General features: G+C 43.3%; 1 long non-coding RNA gene across 1 annotated transcript; it reads right to left on the bottom strand.

Annotated features, from left to right (window-relative positions):
- Positions 1 to 54: 54 nt before the first annotated feature.
- LOC138795026 (uncharacterized) lies at positions 55 to 15035 on the bottom strand. The gene is made up of 3 exons (XR_011363556.1): positions 14946 to 15035; positions 8344 to 9202; positions 55 to 1307 (listed from the first exon to the last, which is right to left on the bottom strand). It is a non-coding gene; the product is annotated as an uncharacterized lncRNA (long non-coding RNA).
- Positions 15036 to 17380: the final 2345 nt, after the last annotated feature.

Below are 17380 nucleotides of genomic sequence, written 5' to 3'. Positions count from 1 at the left end.
AGGAAAGGATAACTGAGTCCCAGTGATAGAAAGGTAGTACTGCTTTACTGCACAGTCTCTTAATAATACAATACACCTTGGCAGCAGTAGATAAATCTTTACACAGAATTTAGTGATTGAACTTGTTTGGGCTGTGGAGATGCTTAAAGAAGTAGAGTAGAGGTAGTTGTAGCGGTGCTTGAAGAGTTGAACGTAAAGTAGCGTAGAGGAGAGGAATTTTGTCAAGAGAGTCCTAACCCAATGTAGCAATGTACTCTGCCGGAAGTTGAGAGAATACTTGAGAGTGAGAAGTTTACTTGTACCTGTGTGTAGACTCTAGTCTTACCACCTTCTGGCCTACAGTGTTGAGTGACTCGTTCTCCTAGGTTGACACAAGTCCCAGCATTGGTTACCTGGGTAAAGCTAAGTTACCGGGGGCGTCCCAGTTACCTGCACTGAGAAATAGGATACATAGACCTTCTGGTAGCTTTGTTCTATCCAGGCTAGTGCCTCTTATGTTTCTGGCTAGTGCCCTGCACTTTTTAGACTGGTTTACAGTGTGGGCTAGGATGGTTCCAGACTCTTCTCCCTTTGTAGTGTTTAGCACTGCATAGTAGATATAGTACGAATACTGAAAGAATTGGTTGTCTGTAGTTGCATCTGACCACACGTGTGTTAACTCCACCAACTCCCTAAGTAGACTGATTTCCGGACAAGGGTACTGGCGGACCCAGGCCCTTGATTGGCTACAGCAGAATCTGGGTAAGAATTGACGCTACACCTCCTCCCACCAAGTAACTTCCTACAGGGGATGTGTTATCTACCCTGTGAGTGGTGGAAAGGAATGTGTGCAAGGGAAAGAAAAGAAGAGAGAGGTCAGAATTAGAGAGCATCTCCTATAGGGTAGCAAAAGCATATGGTACACATAAAACAGTAACCCATTCCTAACTTCAGCAGTGTTACATAGTAACACGCAATACGGACACCTAGTAGTGAAACTAGAAAATACTACCTTCATCACCACTTAACCTGGAGTAAGAAGTTTTTTGTGAAAAGAACACCCGTGGTGAAACACCACATGCTCCCTCACTTGAAAAAAGCCGTCCACGGCGTAAGACCTGGAGGAAAAGGTTTGCACGAAAGGTTATGGCAGAGCATGGGTTATAATAGAACAAGATAAAATAGATATAAAATATTATAAATAACTTTGGTTAGATTGTTCATAGTGCAATAACTTGGTAAACAACAGGTGCTTTCTTCCTAGGTTGCGCCGGTAGTAGTCGTCTGGATCCACTTTTTTTTCCAGCAAATGCACGTTTCCCACGTGGCTGACGAGGCAGTGGTGGTCACAGGAGTAGGTGCATGGGTTACAGGAACGTTGTAGGTAAAATAAAAGAAGAGAGAGGTCAGAATTAGAGAGCATCTCCTATAGTGTAGCAAAAGCACACCTAACTTCAGGTGTGCAATACATAGTAACACGTAATGCTGACACCTAGTGGTGAAACCAGAGAATACTACTTTATCACCACTTAACCAGGTGTAAGAAGTTTTTGCGACTGGTGCACAGAAGAAAAGAACACCCGTGGTGGGACACCACATCCTGTGCTTGATCTGAATGGAAAGAACTTCCAGCACTGGTGTAGATTCAAATTTAAGCTTTTATTTACATGCAACGTGTTTTGAGGACAAAGGATATCACTGGGGCTACACTGCAATTTCAGGTCACCACCCCTTCACTCATGCAAGGGAATGAGATTGCGTGAACATGCAGTGGATGCTAGAAGTTTGAATTGCTGTGGAAATGTGCCATGTCCTGATGGTTTCTGTTCCTGACCCCCATGGCTTATGCACGTAAGCTGACAACGTGTGAGACGTCTCTAAAACATCCCAACCTTCTGGCGACCGCTGCATCTGCACTCCGTCTTTTCAGGCTTAGATGGGAGAGCACTAGAGAAGAAGCTGAATAGGACCTGTACTGATTCTGTAGATTCTTCCAACAATAGAGAGGTTTTAGGAATTTTAAAAATGGTGATATATCTCTATGAATAGTCCAAAGCAGTAAATTCCCGGTGAGGCCTGAGGAAATCATTATAGGCAAGGAGTAGAAATGAGCGCAATTCAAGCATGCTTGAGTCGGATTGTTTGCCATTTGATTACCGGTGGCTGAAGAAGATGGATGCAGCCCTAGGCTGTATCCATGTTTTTCCAGACTCCCTAGGGCTGAATTCATCTTCTTTAGCCACCTGTATTTAAATGGCGAATGATCGGACTTAAGTTGTGGTCATCTCTATTAAGGCGTTCCTAAAAGTCATTAGACGCCACACGGAGAAGTGACTTTCTTCACACTACAGAACACGTTTCTCCTGCTCAGAGACCAATGCCGATGTGTTTCACACCACTCCATCTGCCTGGGATTCTGCTTGATGATATAAGTGCAGTAACCTATACCCTTTCTACTAAAGTGTAAATTTGTCTTGTGACTGAGGAACCTTTTGTAAAGTGACTTGCAGGGGCACACTGACAGAAAAGAAAGAAGTATCTAGCATTGCTTCACCAGTTCTGAAATCACCAAGAATCCTGCTAGCAGGCGTAAATCATGGCAAAATTTTACTCTCAGTAAATCCGGCATGGGATTGGGCTTCATGTAAGACCAGTGTGTGAGTACGCCAGGCTTGATAAATTCCTCCCAATATGTACACGGTATATTCACATCTCTGCTAGCAACACAAAACCGATATACATCACCACTGGCAACACTAAAATGCTCAAAAGTTTAGAGGCTTTACCTGGTAAAATAGCTTAAAGTAAATAAAAAAAAACAGGGAGGGAAGGGGTGGAGGGAACATAATAATGATACTTACCCATCCTGGTGCCCCTGCAGCACAGTGCCACCACTCACTGTAACCTGACGGTCTCTTGTATCATCCAGTCCTGTGATGTCACAACCTGGCTCAGAAATGAGCAGGCAGTTCCTGCTGGGTCGTCACAAAACGGGAACCTGGGAGACTCAGGAGATCAGAGGGTGACAGTGAGCAGTGGTGCTGTGCTGCGGGGGAACCGGGATGGGTTAGTATAACTTCTTTATTATGTTCCCACCACCCCCTGTCCGCTATGTTTTTTTTTTTTTTTTACATTTGCCCATAATTCTCCTTTGAATAGCAACTACTAAAGTAAACTGTGGCCTAATTATCATCTAATTCAGCTATTGTAACTTCACACCTTGTGCTGTATAAGAAGACATTGCCTGAACTTCTGTTTAAGATGTATTTATTTATTTATATATACAGCTAATCCATTGTACCATTTGCTATAAGCACCAGCACTTTGATACTGTGCATTTTTGATTTTTGAGATTTTCCTCTGCTGATGCAGTTACCTTTACTCCCTGCAGGGGGCATCAGAGTACTGTCTAACAGAGCTCCATTAAGCTCAATACCAAATCACATTATGGTTAAAAATACTGTATTTCTTCTATTATACTTTATTTTTGAACCTAAGAAGCAAGCAGTCAATCAAGAAGTACTAGTAGGCCTGTTAAAGGTCTTGAGGGGTTCTCTAATGCCTTACATCAGTGTCATGGAGGCTGAAAAGCTGGTCACCAGCGATGGTAGTTATCCCACATAGTCCCCCTGGGTCTCTGGTTTCCTATACCACACTGACTGACACATCCTTCCCTTCTCTGCCCCAGTGAATGTTCTCCTGATATAAGACATGGGGTTGTGGCAAGCAGACCAGGTCACCAGTCTTATTTGTAATTATCTTATGTGAAACTATGATGTGTGCAATCTCCCTACAGGGATATCCTGTCACCAAAAAAGAAAAACATATACTCCTTAGCCGATATTAGTATGCAGTCAAGATGGAACACTATTAAAACTTAACCTTTATTTCGCTATGATAAAAGACAAAAAAATCCCTTTTTTCTCTTTATTCCAGTGATTCAAAATTTGGGATCTAAAAGTCCTTAAACTTCTATCCCTATATCTTATCCTTCTTGGCTGGTGTTGCTCGGCCTTACAATGGCAGCCCCACACTGCACCCTGTTATTCCCTGATCTCCCTACGTGTTTCAAACAAAAATTAATGGACATCCTCAGGGGAGCTGAGCATCATGGGAAATGAGACAGAATTATGTACCACAATGAGTTAATTCACTTCACGCCACTGACCCAAGTACCAAAAAACAAGGAAATTTACTTACACCTGGCAAAAACTGCTTATGTGCACCATCAATGTCACACTTCTATTTGCCAGGGCTATTGTTTGGCTTAAAATATCAGTGGTGGGTTCCCAGGTAGACACAATGAACATACGTGATCCTTACAGAGCCATGCTCCTAGGTGTTCTCTACTGGGTATTATATTCCCCTTAATAGACTAGGAAATATAGCAAGATCATACTGCAGATCACAAGCCAGATTACAGAGTAAGGTCACATTCACACCTTCTATGCATGGTCTGTAGTTATGGAACAGGCGTTAGAACTCCCAGCATCAGTTATAGGTTACTGTACTGACAAGGCCATTTTCTGTTTTTGGTACTTGGGTCAGTGTCGTAAAGTGAATAAACTCATTGTGGTACATAATTCTGTCTCATTTCCCATGATGCTCAGCTCTCCTGAGGTGGCCCATTAATTTGTGGCCAAAACGCGTAGGAGGTTTAGGGAACAACAGTAGATTAGGGACAGGGTCCAGTGTGAGGCTGCCCTTCTAAGGCCGAGCAACACCAGCCAAGAAGCGTAAGATATAGGGATAAGTCGGGACTTTTAGATACTAAACTTTGAATAACTGCTATCGTGGCAAAAGTAGTGATGTATGTATATATATATATATATATATATATATATATATATATATATATATATAGTCTTTTATCATAGAGCAATAAAGGTTTAATAGCGCTCCTTGTTGGCTGCATACAAACTACGGCTTGTGACATTTTTGAAAATGAATCTTATGTAGAACACATCTTGACTCCTCTTCCTACATAATTGTCCCGTAACCCTGAATATATTGTCTAATAAACAGATTTCTCTTGGCCGCCTGTAGGTGTGTGGAATCAATTCCGAGAAGAATTGTGGCTGCTATTTCCTGGAGATAAAATCAGATTTCTGTGGCTGACTATTCATCCTGACCATCCCACACCTGTCAAATACTTTATAGGCGGCCATCCGTCTAAGCTTATATATATTCTACTAAAAACAAACAGGATACCCGATTGTAAAGACATTTTAAAGCGACTCTGTACCCACAATCTGACACCCCCCCCCCCCCCCCAAACCGCTTGTACCTTCTGATAGCTGCTTTTATTCAAAGATCTGTCCTGGGGTCTATTCGGACGGTGATGCAGTTATTGTCCTAAAAAACTACTTTTAAACTTGCAGCCCCGTGCCCAACGGGAGTATCTGTGCCCTAACTTTGCACCACCCCTCCGTCCCTCCTCCCCACCTTCTTCATCATTAGGAATGCCACTGGAACATTTTCTACATGCTAAACATTGCACAGGTGCCTTAACGATCCAGCCCATGTGCCGTGCTGACACAGGTGATGAATAGTAGAATACCTGCCAGGGGCATTCCTAATGATGGGGAGGGCGGGGAGAAGGGACAGAGAGATTGTGCCAGCCTAATGCATACACAATCTAGGCCACGGCAATTTGACACAGGGCAGCTAGTGTAAAAGTAGTTTTTTTAGGACAATAACTGCATCACCTGCCGAACGGATCCCAGGACAGATCTTGGATTAAAAGCAGCTATCTGACGGTACAAGCGGTTTGGGGGGGGGTCAAACAACATTTACCAGTATAAAGACTTGTGCACTGCTCTGTGCTTTGTATTGCAGCTCTGTGCGGGTTGTGTAGATCCACAATACGTTGCCCATTGAGGTATAAGGGTCCCTTTAATTTCTTAGCGTGCCAGGCAGAAGGTTTTTTACTGAACAAGAAGAATGGACGCTTAAACGTCACACATTGTCCACATTGCATTTCAGACTTTCAGTAAAATACATACATGACTCGCTGTCTTATTTGTATCAAAGCAAAAGATGGGATCCATATATAGTTGAGGATATGTGTCTCTTAGCTGACTGTTGCAAATATATAAAATTGGGTATTTCCCAAGCTTAAGTGTCATAGAGGCTGTGCTGAGCTGCAGCATGCATGCCTCCTCCCTCCCACACGAAGACGTGGCAGCTTAGCAACACTTCCTTGACATTGAGCTCTTATATATATTTGATATAGTGCTGACAGATTCCCATTAAGAGAGAAAAAAAGCCCCAGTAGCCATATCCCTTTAAGCAAACCGGTTCAGTAAAAGCAAGCAGCTTAACACATTTCCCCTTCAGAGGTTGTTAAAAGCAATGCATAAATCTGCTATCTGTAAATGCTAATGAAATGCACTGTGAGAAACCAAGAAGATGATAAAACTTATATTGCGTCTTCTAGATATGCATTCGTTGCATTTTGTATTATGCTTTTTTTCTATTAGTAATTCTGTGTTCTGCAGGAATATCCGGGTCATCAAATATATTGTAAATCTGGTGGACCCCAATGGTTTTGTCAGGGTTTATTGGTATCTTTTAGATAAGTGAGCCATTATAGCTGCTGTGGGTTCATTGTGTAACCTATAGACACAATCAGTCTTCCCCAGTGGGAGATGCACCTTGCAGTGCTTCTTCACCGTGGCCCATAGGGTAGGATCCAAGCAGGGGACCTCCCTTAAAGACTAGTCACATCTATGCCAAGGCTTTCATCACATTTGCACACAGTAGTATTTTTCCAGTCAAATAGGCACAGAACATTTAGGTCAGTGGGATGTGTGAGACATTGGTGGCATTTGTTCTGCGAAGGATCTGGCTATGCATAGTGAAACATGGAGCTCATGTGCCCTTTTACTACTGCTGGAGCTACTAGATTAACTAAGGACCCTATTACACGGGACGATTATCATGCGAAAAATCGTTAAATCGTTACTGTTTAAACGATAATCGTTCTGTGTAATTGCAGGCAACAATCGAAAAATCGCTCGTATGTCGTTGATCGTTGATTTAGATCTGAACCTAAAATTATCGTTAATCGTTCGCTTATCATTCGCTGTAATTCCACATTCATTCGCTCAAGTTCCGCATTCCGTCAGTGTAATTGCACATTGTTCATTGTTTTGCTGGGATTAGAAGGAGTAAACGATCATAGTAACGATCACAATAACAATCGTAGTAATGATCGCAACTAACGACTATCGCTCTGTGTAATATGGTGAACGATTTCAGGTTAACGATAAACGATCTTGTTTGCGATCGTTTCTCGTTAGTCGTTCATCGTTAAAAATCGCTCCGTGTAATAGTATCCTGAAACTATAAGAATGGATTGCTGGAAGAAGCACTGAGCTGAGCACTTCTCTCCCTGGCTCACTGTAGGAGATGGGCTCCATAGGCTTACTATAGAATCCATATCCTACAGCAAGCCGGAGAGAGAAATTACCCCTTTAAATGATAAAATTATTCAAAAAATGGCTTAAAATTACTTACTGCAAGGCCAACGCAGTCGGCGCTCCATTCATTTCTTATAAGGGCCACCTAACGCTTTAGAGTGCGGATAAAAGAGAACAAATAGAACACGAGCCACGATGGCCACACAGACACACTGGGTGCGTCATTTCATTTGGAGCAATTGCATCCTCAATCAGTTTGGACCCTCAATAATCAGCTTGTTATCCCCTATACTATGGAGAGGTGATAACAAGATCAGACGGGAGCACCCCTTTAAAGTAAAAAGCAAGAAGTCCTGGAACAAGTCATGAGATGCTTTTACTATATATAGTGTACTAAAAGGGGTAGTTCGCCAAAAAAATATATATATATAAATTTTTTTAAAATCAACTGGAGCCAGAATGTGCCAGAGATTTGTAATTTACTTCTATTACAAAATCTCAAGTTCTACAGTACTTATCAGCTGTTGTATGTCCTGCAGGAAGTGGGTATTCTTTCCAGTCTGGAGAGCAGGAGAGGTTTTCTATAGGGATTTGCTGCTGCTCTGGACAGTTCCTGACATCGACAGAGATGGCAGCAGAGAGCACTGTGTCAGACTTCAAAGGATACACCACTTTCTGCAGAACATACAGCAGCTGATAAGTACTGGAAGACTTTAAATTTTTTTCAATAGAAGTAAATTACAAATCTCTGCCACTTTATGTCACCAGTTGATTTGAAAAAAAAAAAAATATATATATTTGTGAACAACCCTGTTAAAGAGAAGTCCTGGAGAAAGCCATGAGACCGTTTTACCATATATCATACTATACATATCATTTTTATAATTTTATAATATACATATAATATATGGTTTTACCATATATTATACTTAAAGTGTACCTGTCTTCTAAAAGAAACTTCTTACATGACATATAGCCATGTCAACAGTTTTGGTCAGTTGAGATCTTCGTGGTGCTTTTCAGTCTTGAAATGCATTGATTCTGGGGCTGTATAGCATTGTATATCAGAGTATCAGAGTTAGTGGACAAAGTCACGTCTATTTCTTAAAGTGGTATACACCCATTCCATCTTGCGCGCCGGTTGTGTAAGCGATCGGAGCGATGAATGACTTCTTCAGCATGGCTTTCTGACAGATGTGGGAGGTTACCGTACTCCTACATAACAACTCCCTGATAGATGGATTTAATGTTGTTCAATTCCTCCTACTCAATATCCGCCCCCTCCACATTGCATCAGCGCTGTTCTTTATCTCCATGGGAACCATCACTTGTGACCTCATCAGATGGAACCACAAATTTGCCCGATTGTCTTACTTGTAATTTAACCCCTTAGCTGCTGTAACACAAGAATGGACCATTTTAATATATATTTTTATATTTATAACTATGTACTTTTTAGGCTGTTTGTAGTTGAGCACGTACATTTTGGTTTTATGGATAATGTTGTGTCTTATAAAAGATGCAATGGTCAAGGCAATAACTAGACGCCTGTTCTTGCCTTTAGAAGTTAGCTATGCAAGGCTATGGATGAAAATGAGAATTGTTATGATGTGTTCAGCTACATCATCTGCCAAGGTGAAGTACCTAGTAGGTGTAAGGATATGAAGATGCATAAAGAACTCCCAGTGTGGATAGCAGGGGGGCGATGAGTGCAGGTAGGTGGCCATCTACCCTACAGAGCTAACGCTCCTTATGAAGAAGTTATTCAGCGGTTCTTGGCCTTCACAATGCAGATGTTTCTGGAAAGGAAAGAACAAAGAAGTTATGATGAACCATATTCCTTAACCCACAGCTATTGTGAGTCCACTATACAGATCATATTGTGAATTAGGGGTCCCGCTATTACCTGGTCACTATATGGCCATCCTGCTGTCACGTCACTACATGGCTGTCCTGCTATTACCTGGTCACTATATGGCTGTCCTGTCACCTAGTCACTACATTACTGTCACCTGGTTACTATATGGCTGTCCTGCTGTCACGTCACTACATGGCTGTCCTGCTATTACCTGGTCACTATATGGCTGTCCTCTCACCTGGTCACTATATGGCTGTCCTCTCACCTGGTCACTATATGGCTGTCCTGCTGTCACCTGGTCACTATATGGCTGTCCTGCTGTCACCTGGTCACCATATGGCTGTCCTGCTGTCACGTCACTACATGGCTGTCCTGCTATTACCTGGTCACTATATGGCTGTCCTGTCACCTGGTCACTACATGGCTGTCCTGCTGTCACCTGGTTACTATATGGCTGTCCTGCTGTCACCTGGTCACCATATGGCTGTCCTGCTGTCACCTGGTCACTAAATGGCTGTCCTGCTGTCACCTGGTCACTATATGGCTGTCCTGCTGTCACCTGGTCACTACATGACTGTCCTGTTGTCACCTGGTCACTATGGCTGTCTTGCTGTCACTTGTTCATTACATGGCTGTCCTGCTGTCACCTGGTCACCATATGGCTGTCCTGCTGTCACCTTGTAACTACATGGCTGTCCTGTTGTCATCTGGTCACTATATGGCTGTCCTGCTATTACCTGGTCACTATATGGCTGTCCCGCTGTCACCTGGTCACTATATGGCTGTCCCGCTATTACCTGGTCACTATATGGATGTCCTGCTGTCACCTGGTCACTATATGGCTGTCCTGCTGTCACATGGTCACTACAAGGCTGTCCTGCTGTCACCTGCTCACTATATGGCTGTCCTGCTGTCACCTGCTCACTATATGGCTGTCCTGCTGTCACCTGCTCACTGTATGGCTGTCCTGCTGTCAGCTGGACACTATATGGCTGTCCTGCTGTCACCTGCTCACTGTATGGCTGTCCTGCTGCCACCTGGTCACTATGTGGCTGTCCTGCTGTCACCTGCTCACTATATGGCTGTCCTGCTGTCACTTGGTCACTACATGACTGTCCTGCTGTCACTAAAAAACAAAAAAACAGAACGTGCAACAGCAACCCACAGGTGCAAGGGCTTACCATATATACTCCTCCCAGCGTACACACGGTAAACAACTGCTCTGTAGATATTAAAAAGTGAGGATCTTAGCAAACTATTTGATCAAACAGAGTGTACCATGTCCTGCCGTCATTTGGTCACTATATGGATGTCCTGCTGTCACCTGGTCACTACATGGCTGTTTTGCTGTCACCTGGTCACTGTATGGCTGTCCTGCTGTCACCTGGTCCATCGCTTTAAGATTTTAACATCAATAGACCGGCATGGGGAGGCCGGTGCCCTGGTTCTTCTTTAACTGCTGCCCAGTTTAGGTTTAGGTGATAGGAATACCCCTTAATAACAGGATGTCTCAGATTTGTGTTGTGCCATTTTCCCCAAATAATAAATGTAGGGCCACCGATATCTAAGTACCTCCAATAATTCTCATGATTTCTTAGTGGTCTCCTTGCCAACTTCTCGTTCAGAGGTGGTGCCACCATGCATCGTATACATTATGATATCAGTGTGTGACAATTGTAAGGATGTCATGATCTGTAGGTGACAGGCAGGAAGACCTCCTGAGATCCCAGTGGAGCAGCACGCTTGGTAAATTAGGTATTAAACTTTAATGTTCAAACTTCAAATCTTCTCTTGTTTAAAATAAGAGTTTATGCTTCCCCTGTATACAGCCTCTGTTACAGCCTTACTTTTGATTAAAGAAAAGGAAAAAGAAAAAGTTAGGTCTGAGAAGGAAGTTTGACTTAAAAGCTCCATATTAGTGTTTTGCGCTTTTTGTGTGCGTGGGCGTTTTACCAGTAGAGGTCAGTGAGGGGAAAACTTTTAATGAACAGAATCCAGTCTGGGAAAGTAATAGCACAGAGCTCCAGTAGTTATTAGCAGCAGGTTCATAGAGCCTGGAGACTGGTCTACCGAGAAACTAGAACATTTACTGTATGCAATTATTAGGAATCAACACATAAGCCTTCTCCGTAAAACTAGATTGTTCTATTACCTACTTTTATTATTACATATTGTACTTATGTTACTTACATTTCTGTAAAACATTTTTACATATCTTGCTCAATTTCTCTTCTCCGGTATGTTTACAGAAATGTAGCATGCTCTGTTCCATTTAAAGTTTTACCCCAAACCCCTCCCCCACCAAAAAAAAAAAACTAACTTAGGGAGATTTATCAGACTGGTGTAAAGTGAAACTGGCTCAGTTGCCCCTAGCAACCAATTAGATTCCACTTTTCATTCCTCACAGAGTCTTTGAAAAATGAAAGGTGGAATCTGATTGGTTGCTAGGGGCAACTGAGACAATTCTACTTTACACCAGTTTGATAAATCTTGCCCTTAGTCCTCAGCCCTTCTCTTTTCTATCATGAATAGAGATGAGCGAACCTGGAGCATGCTCGAGTCGATCCGAACTCGAACTTTCGGCATTTGATTAGCGATGGCTGCTGAACTTGGATAAAGCCCTAAGGCTATGTGGAAAACATGGATATAGTCATTGGCTGTATCCACGTTTTCCAGACAACCTTAAAGCTTTATCCACGTTCAGCAGCCCCAGCTAATCAAATACCGAAAGTTCGGGTTCAGATCGACTCGAACCCGGTTCACTCATCTCTAATCATGAACAATTTTCTAAGCTGGTTTATGACCAAATCAAATCATAGTTATCCTTCACTAATATTAATGCAAGCCCCAAGTTTGCAATATACTGTATAATATCAGACAAAAAATGCCTAATTATTTCTAAATATACCTAAAGGAATCATTCTCTCTAAGGCCCTATTCACACGTCTACAATTCTGTCCGTATTTGCGGACAGAAATTAGGATCAGTGTATTTCAATTGCCCCATTCACACATCCATAGTTGTGTACAGGGCCGTGATCCGTACTGCAAAAAAAAAAAGGACAGGCCCTAATGCAGACTGAAACTCCTCCAAGGATACACCAGTCGCTATTACAGATGTATGTACACAGATGCTGCACAGCTGAAGTACGGAGAGGGTTATTGTTTGTGTGTTACATGAATCTGTGAACCTATAGGAGTCTCTTCTTCTGTCCTATGATCTCTCACTTTACTTCTTCTTACGCACTCTTCACCCACTCACAGCGCCCCTTAGATACGCTGGAGATAGGAAGTCACATGGGTGACAAGAAGTGTTGGTCTTTTCTGTTGGACGTTGTAGGGGAAGGACACAAGCTAGAGCTCTCCCTACGGTGGTCCTTTTGGGCCTTCTGATAGGTCCCCTCACCCTAAAGGGTTAGTCTTAGTCAGGTCCCCGTATGGGTAGGAAGCAAGACAAGACAGAGCTAACAGTTTCTCCTCAGTTTACTCTACACAACACTATGCAGTGTTAAACTCCTATAAGAGAGGACAAGTCAGAGATCATCTCAACCCACGCCGTGGACTAGGAGAGTCACAGTGCAGGACAGTATCCACAGACAGCAAAAAGCTAGGAACTGATCCAGATAGAGCAAAGTTGCTAAGAGCCTAGGAACTCTATCTCGCAGCGCGGTTGTCAGCAGAGAACCCTCAGCATTCTGCTCATCCCAGGTGACGGTCTGGAGCTTGTGGAACCCTCATAGAACCGGTCACCCGACACTGGTGGGCATAAGGTGGTGCAAAGACCCAAAGTTCAAAACACAGGCACAAGTATTCTCTTCTTCTTCTAAAGTATTCTTCTACCACATCCTCCAACATCCCGGCAGAGCACAGTACTACTTGGGGGTTGGGACTCTAACAGCATCCTCCTCTCTGCTCCCCTGACTCTTTGTATCTTTCAGCACGCTACTCAGTCAGCACGACTGTATTCTCCCCTATACTCCTATCACAGAACTGGATCCTGTATTATCAAGTGTATTACTGAGTATATTATCAAGTGTTTTATCAAGAGAAACATATCCTGTCATGTTACAGCTGTATGCTCTGCTGTACACCAGAACTTAAACAAGAACTTATTTATGATAAAGAGACTCTGTGAGTCTTCGCCCCACACCAACACAGTGTACACTACATTCTTGGGACATTTCCCCTTCCTGTGGGTGGCGGTACCGATAGTCCAGGAGGGTCACTACACCACTTGGGCCCACCGTGATAACAACCCAAGGGACCCCGTAGCAACCCCGCAGGTCAGTGACAACAGAGGAACAAGGTGTAACCGGCCCTTTAAAATTAAAGCAGGTGTGCCACCATACCTGTGTGCCCCACAACATCTCAGGGTATGGCTACATCTCGGCCAACCACCACAGAAGTGGTGTCACACCTCGCCATCTTGCAAGTGGCCGGCCATCCCTCCGCCCTAACACCTCCGGAGTTTAGCACACTTGCTCCTTGTTCCCTGCTCGCTGGCAGTGCTATTACATGCGCCAACAGCAATCGGGTAAGTGCAGGGGGGATCTTTAGATTGTCCAGGGAGTCCATAGAAGATGGCGGGGCAAGCTGTCACAAGGAGCAAGGGCAGCAGATCGTTGCTATCATAGTCGTTATTCTTTCAACATTCGTTATTCTTTCAACATGTTGGAAGACGTTGAAAAACAACGATCAGCCGACATCGTGCATGATTTAAATGATCTGGGGTCTTTGTAATTTTTGCAAACTATAGTATTTTCTTGTGGCACAGTTTAGCCTAGGGCTTTTGCAGAGATATTACAGGAGCAGTGAGGTTTAACTCACTTAGAAAAGTTAGGGCCCTATTAGATTAACTGACTATGGGCTGAATAAGCCCAGCAATCAGCCAATGAACAAGTTTGTTGGCTGGTCACATCCTTCAAGCTGGTTAAAAACCATTGTTCATTAGTTGCACATCTCCCTGTGTAATGAGTGATGTACGACTGACAATGATGGAAGAAGAGGTCACACAAATGATCCAGCGATAAAAGAAAAACATTTTCTTGAGAGATGAGACTTTACCATTCCGAAGCTGACGGCTTTAGAAGAAAAACAATGTCTTAAAATTGCATAAGCCTTACATAAAACAAACAGGAAAAACAGCTGCCATCCTAATGATTAATTTGTATAATTATTCATTATTACCTACTGACATAGATACATGCTTATACATACAGATAGGTACTCCTGTCTTGTATTAAGCCCTGCCCCCTTTTTCCAGGCAGGATTCGCTAAGAGGCATACGCCTCTTAGTGAATCCGGCCAGCCAGGTGCATGCATCTGCGCCTCGCGTACCAAATCTACACCTGCTTCCAGCAGCTGTAGATTTCCGTCATGCGTAAATTTGCAAGCAGTGGTAAATCATGATAAATGAGGAGCGGGAGGAGGCCACGCCTCCTCCCCGCCTTATCACACACCCCAAGCTCCGCCAGCCCGCCCATCGGGCGTACGGGAGGCAAATGCCAGGGAGAAGGGACGAATCTGCACCTTCTTCCTAGCGTACACCTCTGGCGTACCTTTCATAAATGTCCCCCAGAGTCTTCAGAGTAGAAATCTGATAAATAATGCTATACACATATAGGAAGATGTATTCCTTTACACATAATAAAACGTTCTGCAGTGGTGAAAAGGCTAAACCTTTACCTGCCGCCAAGCGCAGGGCGTGTGCGTCTCTTCTATAGCGTGTCTATTAACCGCTTATTGTGTCGCAGATGACTGTTGTGGTAACACCCTGTTGACAAAGAGAAAGTAAACTTACAATCTAACACCACTCCCTGCAGAGATTAATTGTTAACCGTGCCCCAGAACACGGCTCTTCTGCCAGACTGTTCTAGAAGTGCGGTATAGACACAGGCACTAAATAAGCCTGCCGACACTCACACTACATTCCCGTGTAGTTATAGAACACTTCTATGAATGTAACATTCACGTAACAATGGCTGAACCCTTTAAAGAGGTACTCCGGTGATTTTTTTTTCTTCAAATCAACTAGTGTCAGAAAGTTATATTGATTTGTAAATTACTTCTATTTAAAAATCTCCAGTCTTCCAGTACTTATCAACTGCTGTATGTCCTGCAGGAAGTGGTGAATTCTTTTCAGTCTGACACAGTGCTCTCTGCTGCCACCTCTGTCCATGTCAGGAACTGGAGCTGTAGTAAATCCCCATAGAAAACCTCTTCTTCTGTGGACAGTTCCAGTCTCGGACAAAGGTGGCAGCAGAAGGCACTGTGGAAAGAATATGCCACTTCTTGCAGGGCATACAGCAGCTGATATGGGAAGACTTGATATTTTTTTTAATAGAAATATATCACACATCTGTATAACTTTCTAAAACTAAACATTTTTAATTGATCTGAAAATGTTTTTTTCTAATAATCTATTTTACTATCTATATTATAAATAAAAAATCTTAAAGCATAACTGTCATATATTTTTTTTATTGCAGAAATCAGTAGTATAAGCGATTTTAAGAAACTCTGTAATAGGTTTTATCAGCCAAAAAAGCCTCCTTCTGTACTCAAGAAGCAATTTCCCAGCCCCCCCCCCCCCTGACTTCTTATCTGTGCATTATCAGGCAAACACGTCTTCATTACAGAGAAGCCAGTGAAGACGGGCTCTGCTCTCCCATTCTATCCTTATGGAGGGGGGAGGGGCTGAGGGAGATGAGGGAGCAGGAAGAGGTGACATGAAGGTCAGCTGTTTGTAGACTCTCTGGGCACCTAAAACGCAGGATTCTGGGGTCAGAAAGGTCAGTTCTTATCTATGAACTTACTGAGAGAAGATTGCAGGGTGTTGTGCTTTGCAAGACTGCTCCGTGCTCAGTCACTCCTAACAGCCCCTCCCCTCTCCATAGCCACATAATGGACACAGAAATCCTGCTTCTTCTGAAGTGAGGGGGGAGGCTGGGAGATTGCTTTTTCAGTACAGAAGGAAACTCTTTTGGTTTATAAAACCTATTACAGAGTTTCTTAACCCCTTAGCGACCCATGACGTATCTGATATGTCATGGTGCCGCGGGGGGTGTTCAGAGCGGGGTCCCGCCGGGACCCCGCTCTGAACGGCGCTGATCCCGGCTGACACGTGCAGCCGGGCAGTGCCTCTGTTAGCCGGCGCGGGTCCCGTTGCCGCGCCGGCTAATTAAGCACTTCAATGCAGCTGTCAAACCTGACAGCTGCATTGAAGTGCTTTATGCACACTATCCCTGGTGTCTAGTGGGTCGGATCTCCCCCCCGCGATGCGATCGCGGGGGGGAGATCCGTTCTTCTGCCCGTGCCGGGCCTCAGCGTCGGAATGACGCTGATCCCGGCTCGGCAATAGATTGCTATGGCCTGCAGCAGGCCATAGCAATCTATGACCGATCTGATGGATCTTTGCTGTGTATATACACAGCATTGATCTCTATGAGAGATCAGTGCTGTCTATATACAAGTCCCCCAGGGGGGCTTCTAGTCCATGTAAAAAAAAAAAGTAAAAAAGTGTTTTTATTAATAAAAAATCCCCTCCCCTAATAAAAGTCCAAATCACCCCCCTTTTCCCATTTTATAAATATAAATTAATAAATAAACAAAGAAATAAACATATTTAGTATCGCCGCACACGTAATCACCCGAACTATTAATTAATCACATTCCTGATCTCGCACGGTAAACGGCGTCAGCGCAAAAAAATTCCAAAGTGCAAAATTGCGCATTTTTGGTCGCATCAAATCCAGAAAAAAGGTACCGATAGAAAGAACGCATCATGGCGCAAAAAATGACACCTCACACAGCCCCATAGAACAAAGGATAAAAGCGCTATAAGCCTGGGAATGGAGCGATTTTAAGGAACGTATATTTGTTAACAACGGTTTGAATTTTTTACAGGCCATCAGATACAATAAAAGTTATACATGTTATATATCATAGTAATCGTAACGACTTGAGGAACATGCATAACAAGTCAGTTTTACCATGGGACGAACGGTGTAAATGCAAAACTCCCCGAAATCAAAACAAATTAGTTTTTTTTTTCAATTTGACAGCGCAAATGATTTTTTTCCGGTTTCGCAGCATATGTTATGGAAAAATAATGCCTGTCA

The sequence above is a fragment of the Dendropsophus ebraccatus genome, chromosome 6, assembly GCF_027789765.1.
Source record: "Dendropsophus ebraccatus isolate aDenEbr1 chromosome 6, aDenEbr1.pat, whole genome shotgun sequence".
In the NCBI taxonomy this organism is placed as follows: Eukaryota; Metazoa; Chordata; class Amphibia; order Anura; family Hylidae; genus Dendropsophus; species Dendropsophus ebraccatus.
This window is presented reverse-complemented; position numbering and strand designations above follow the sequence as displayed.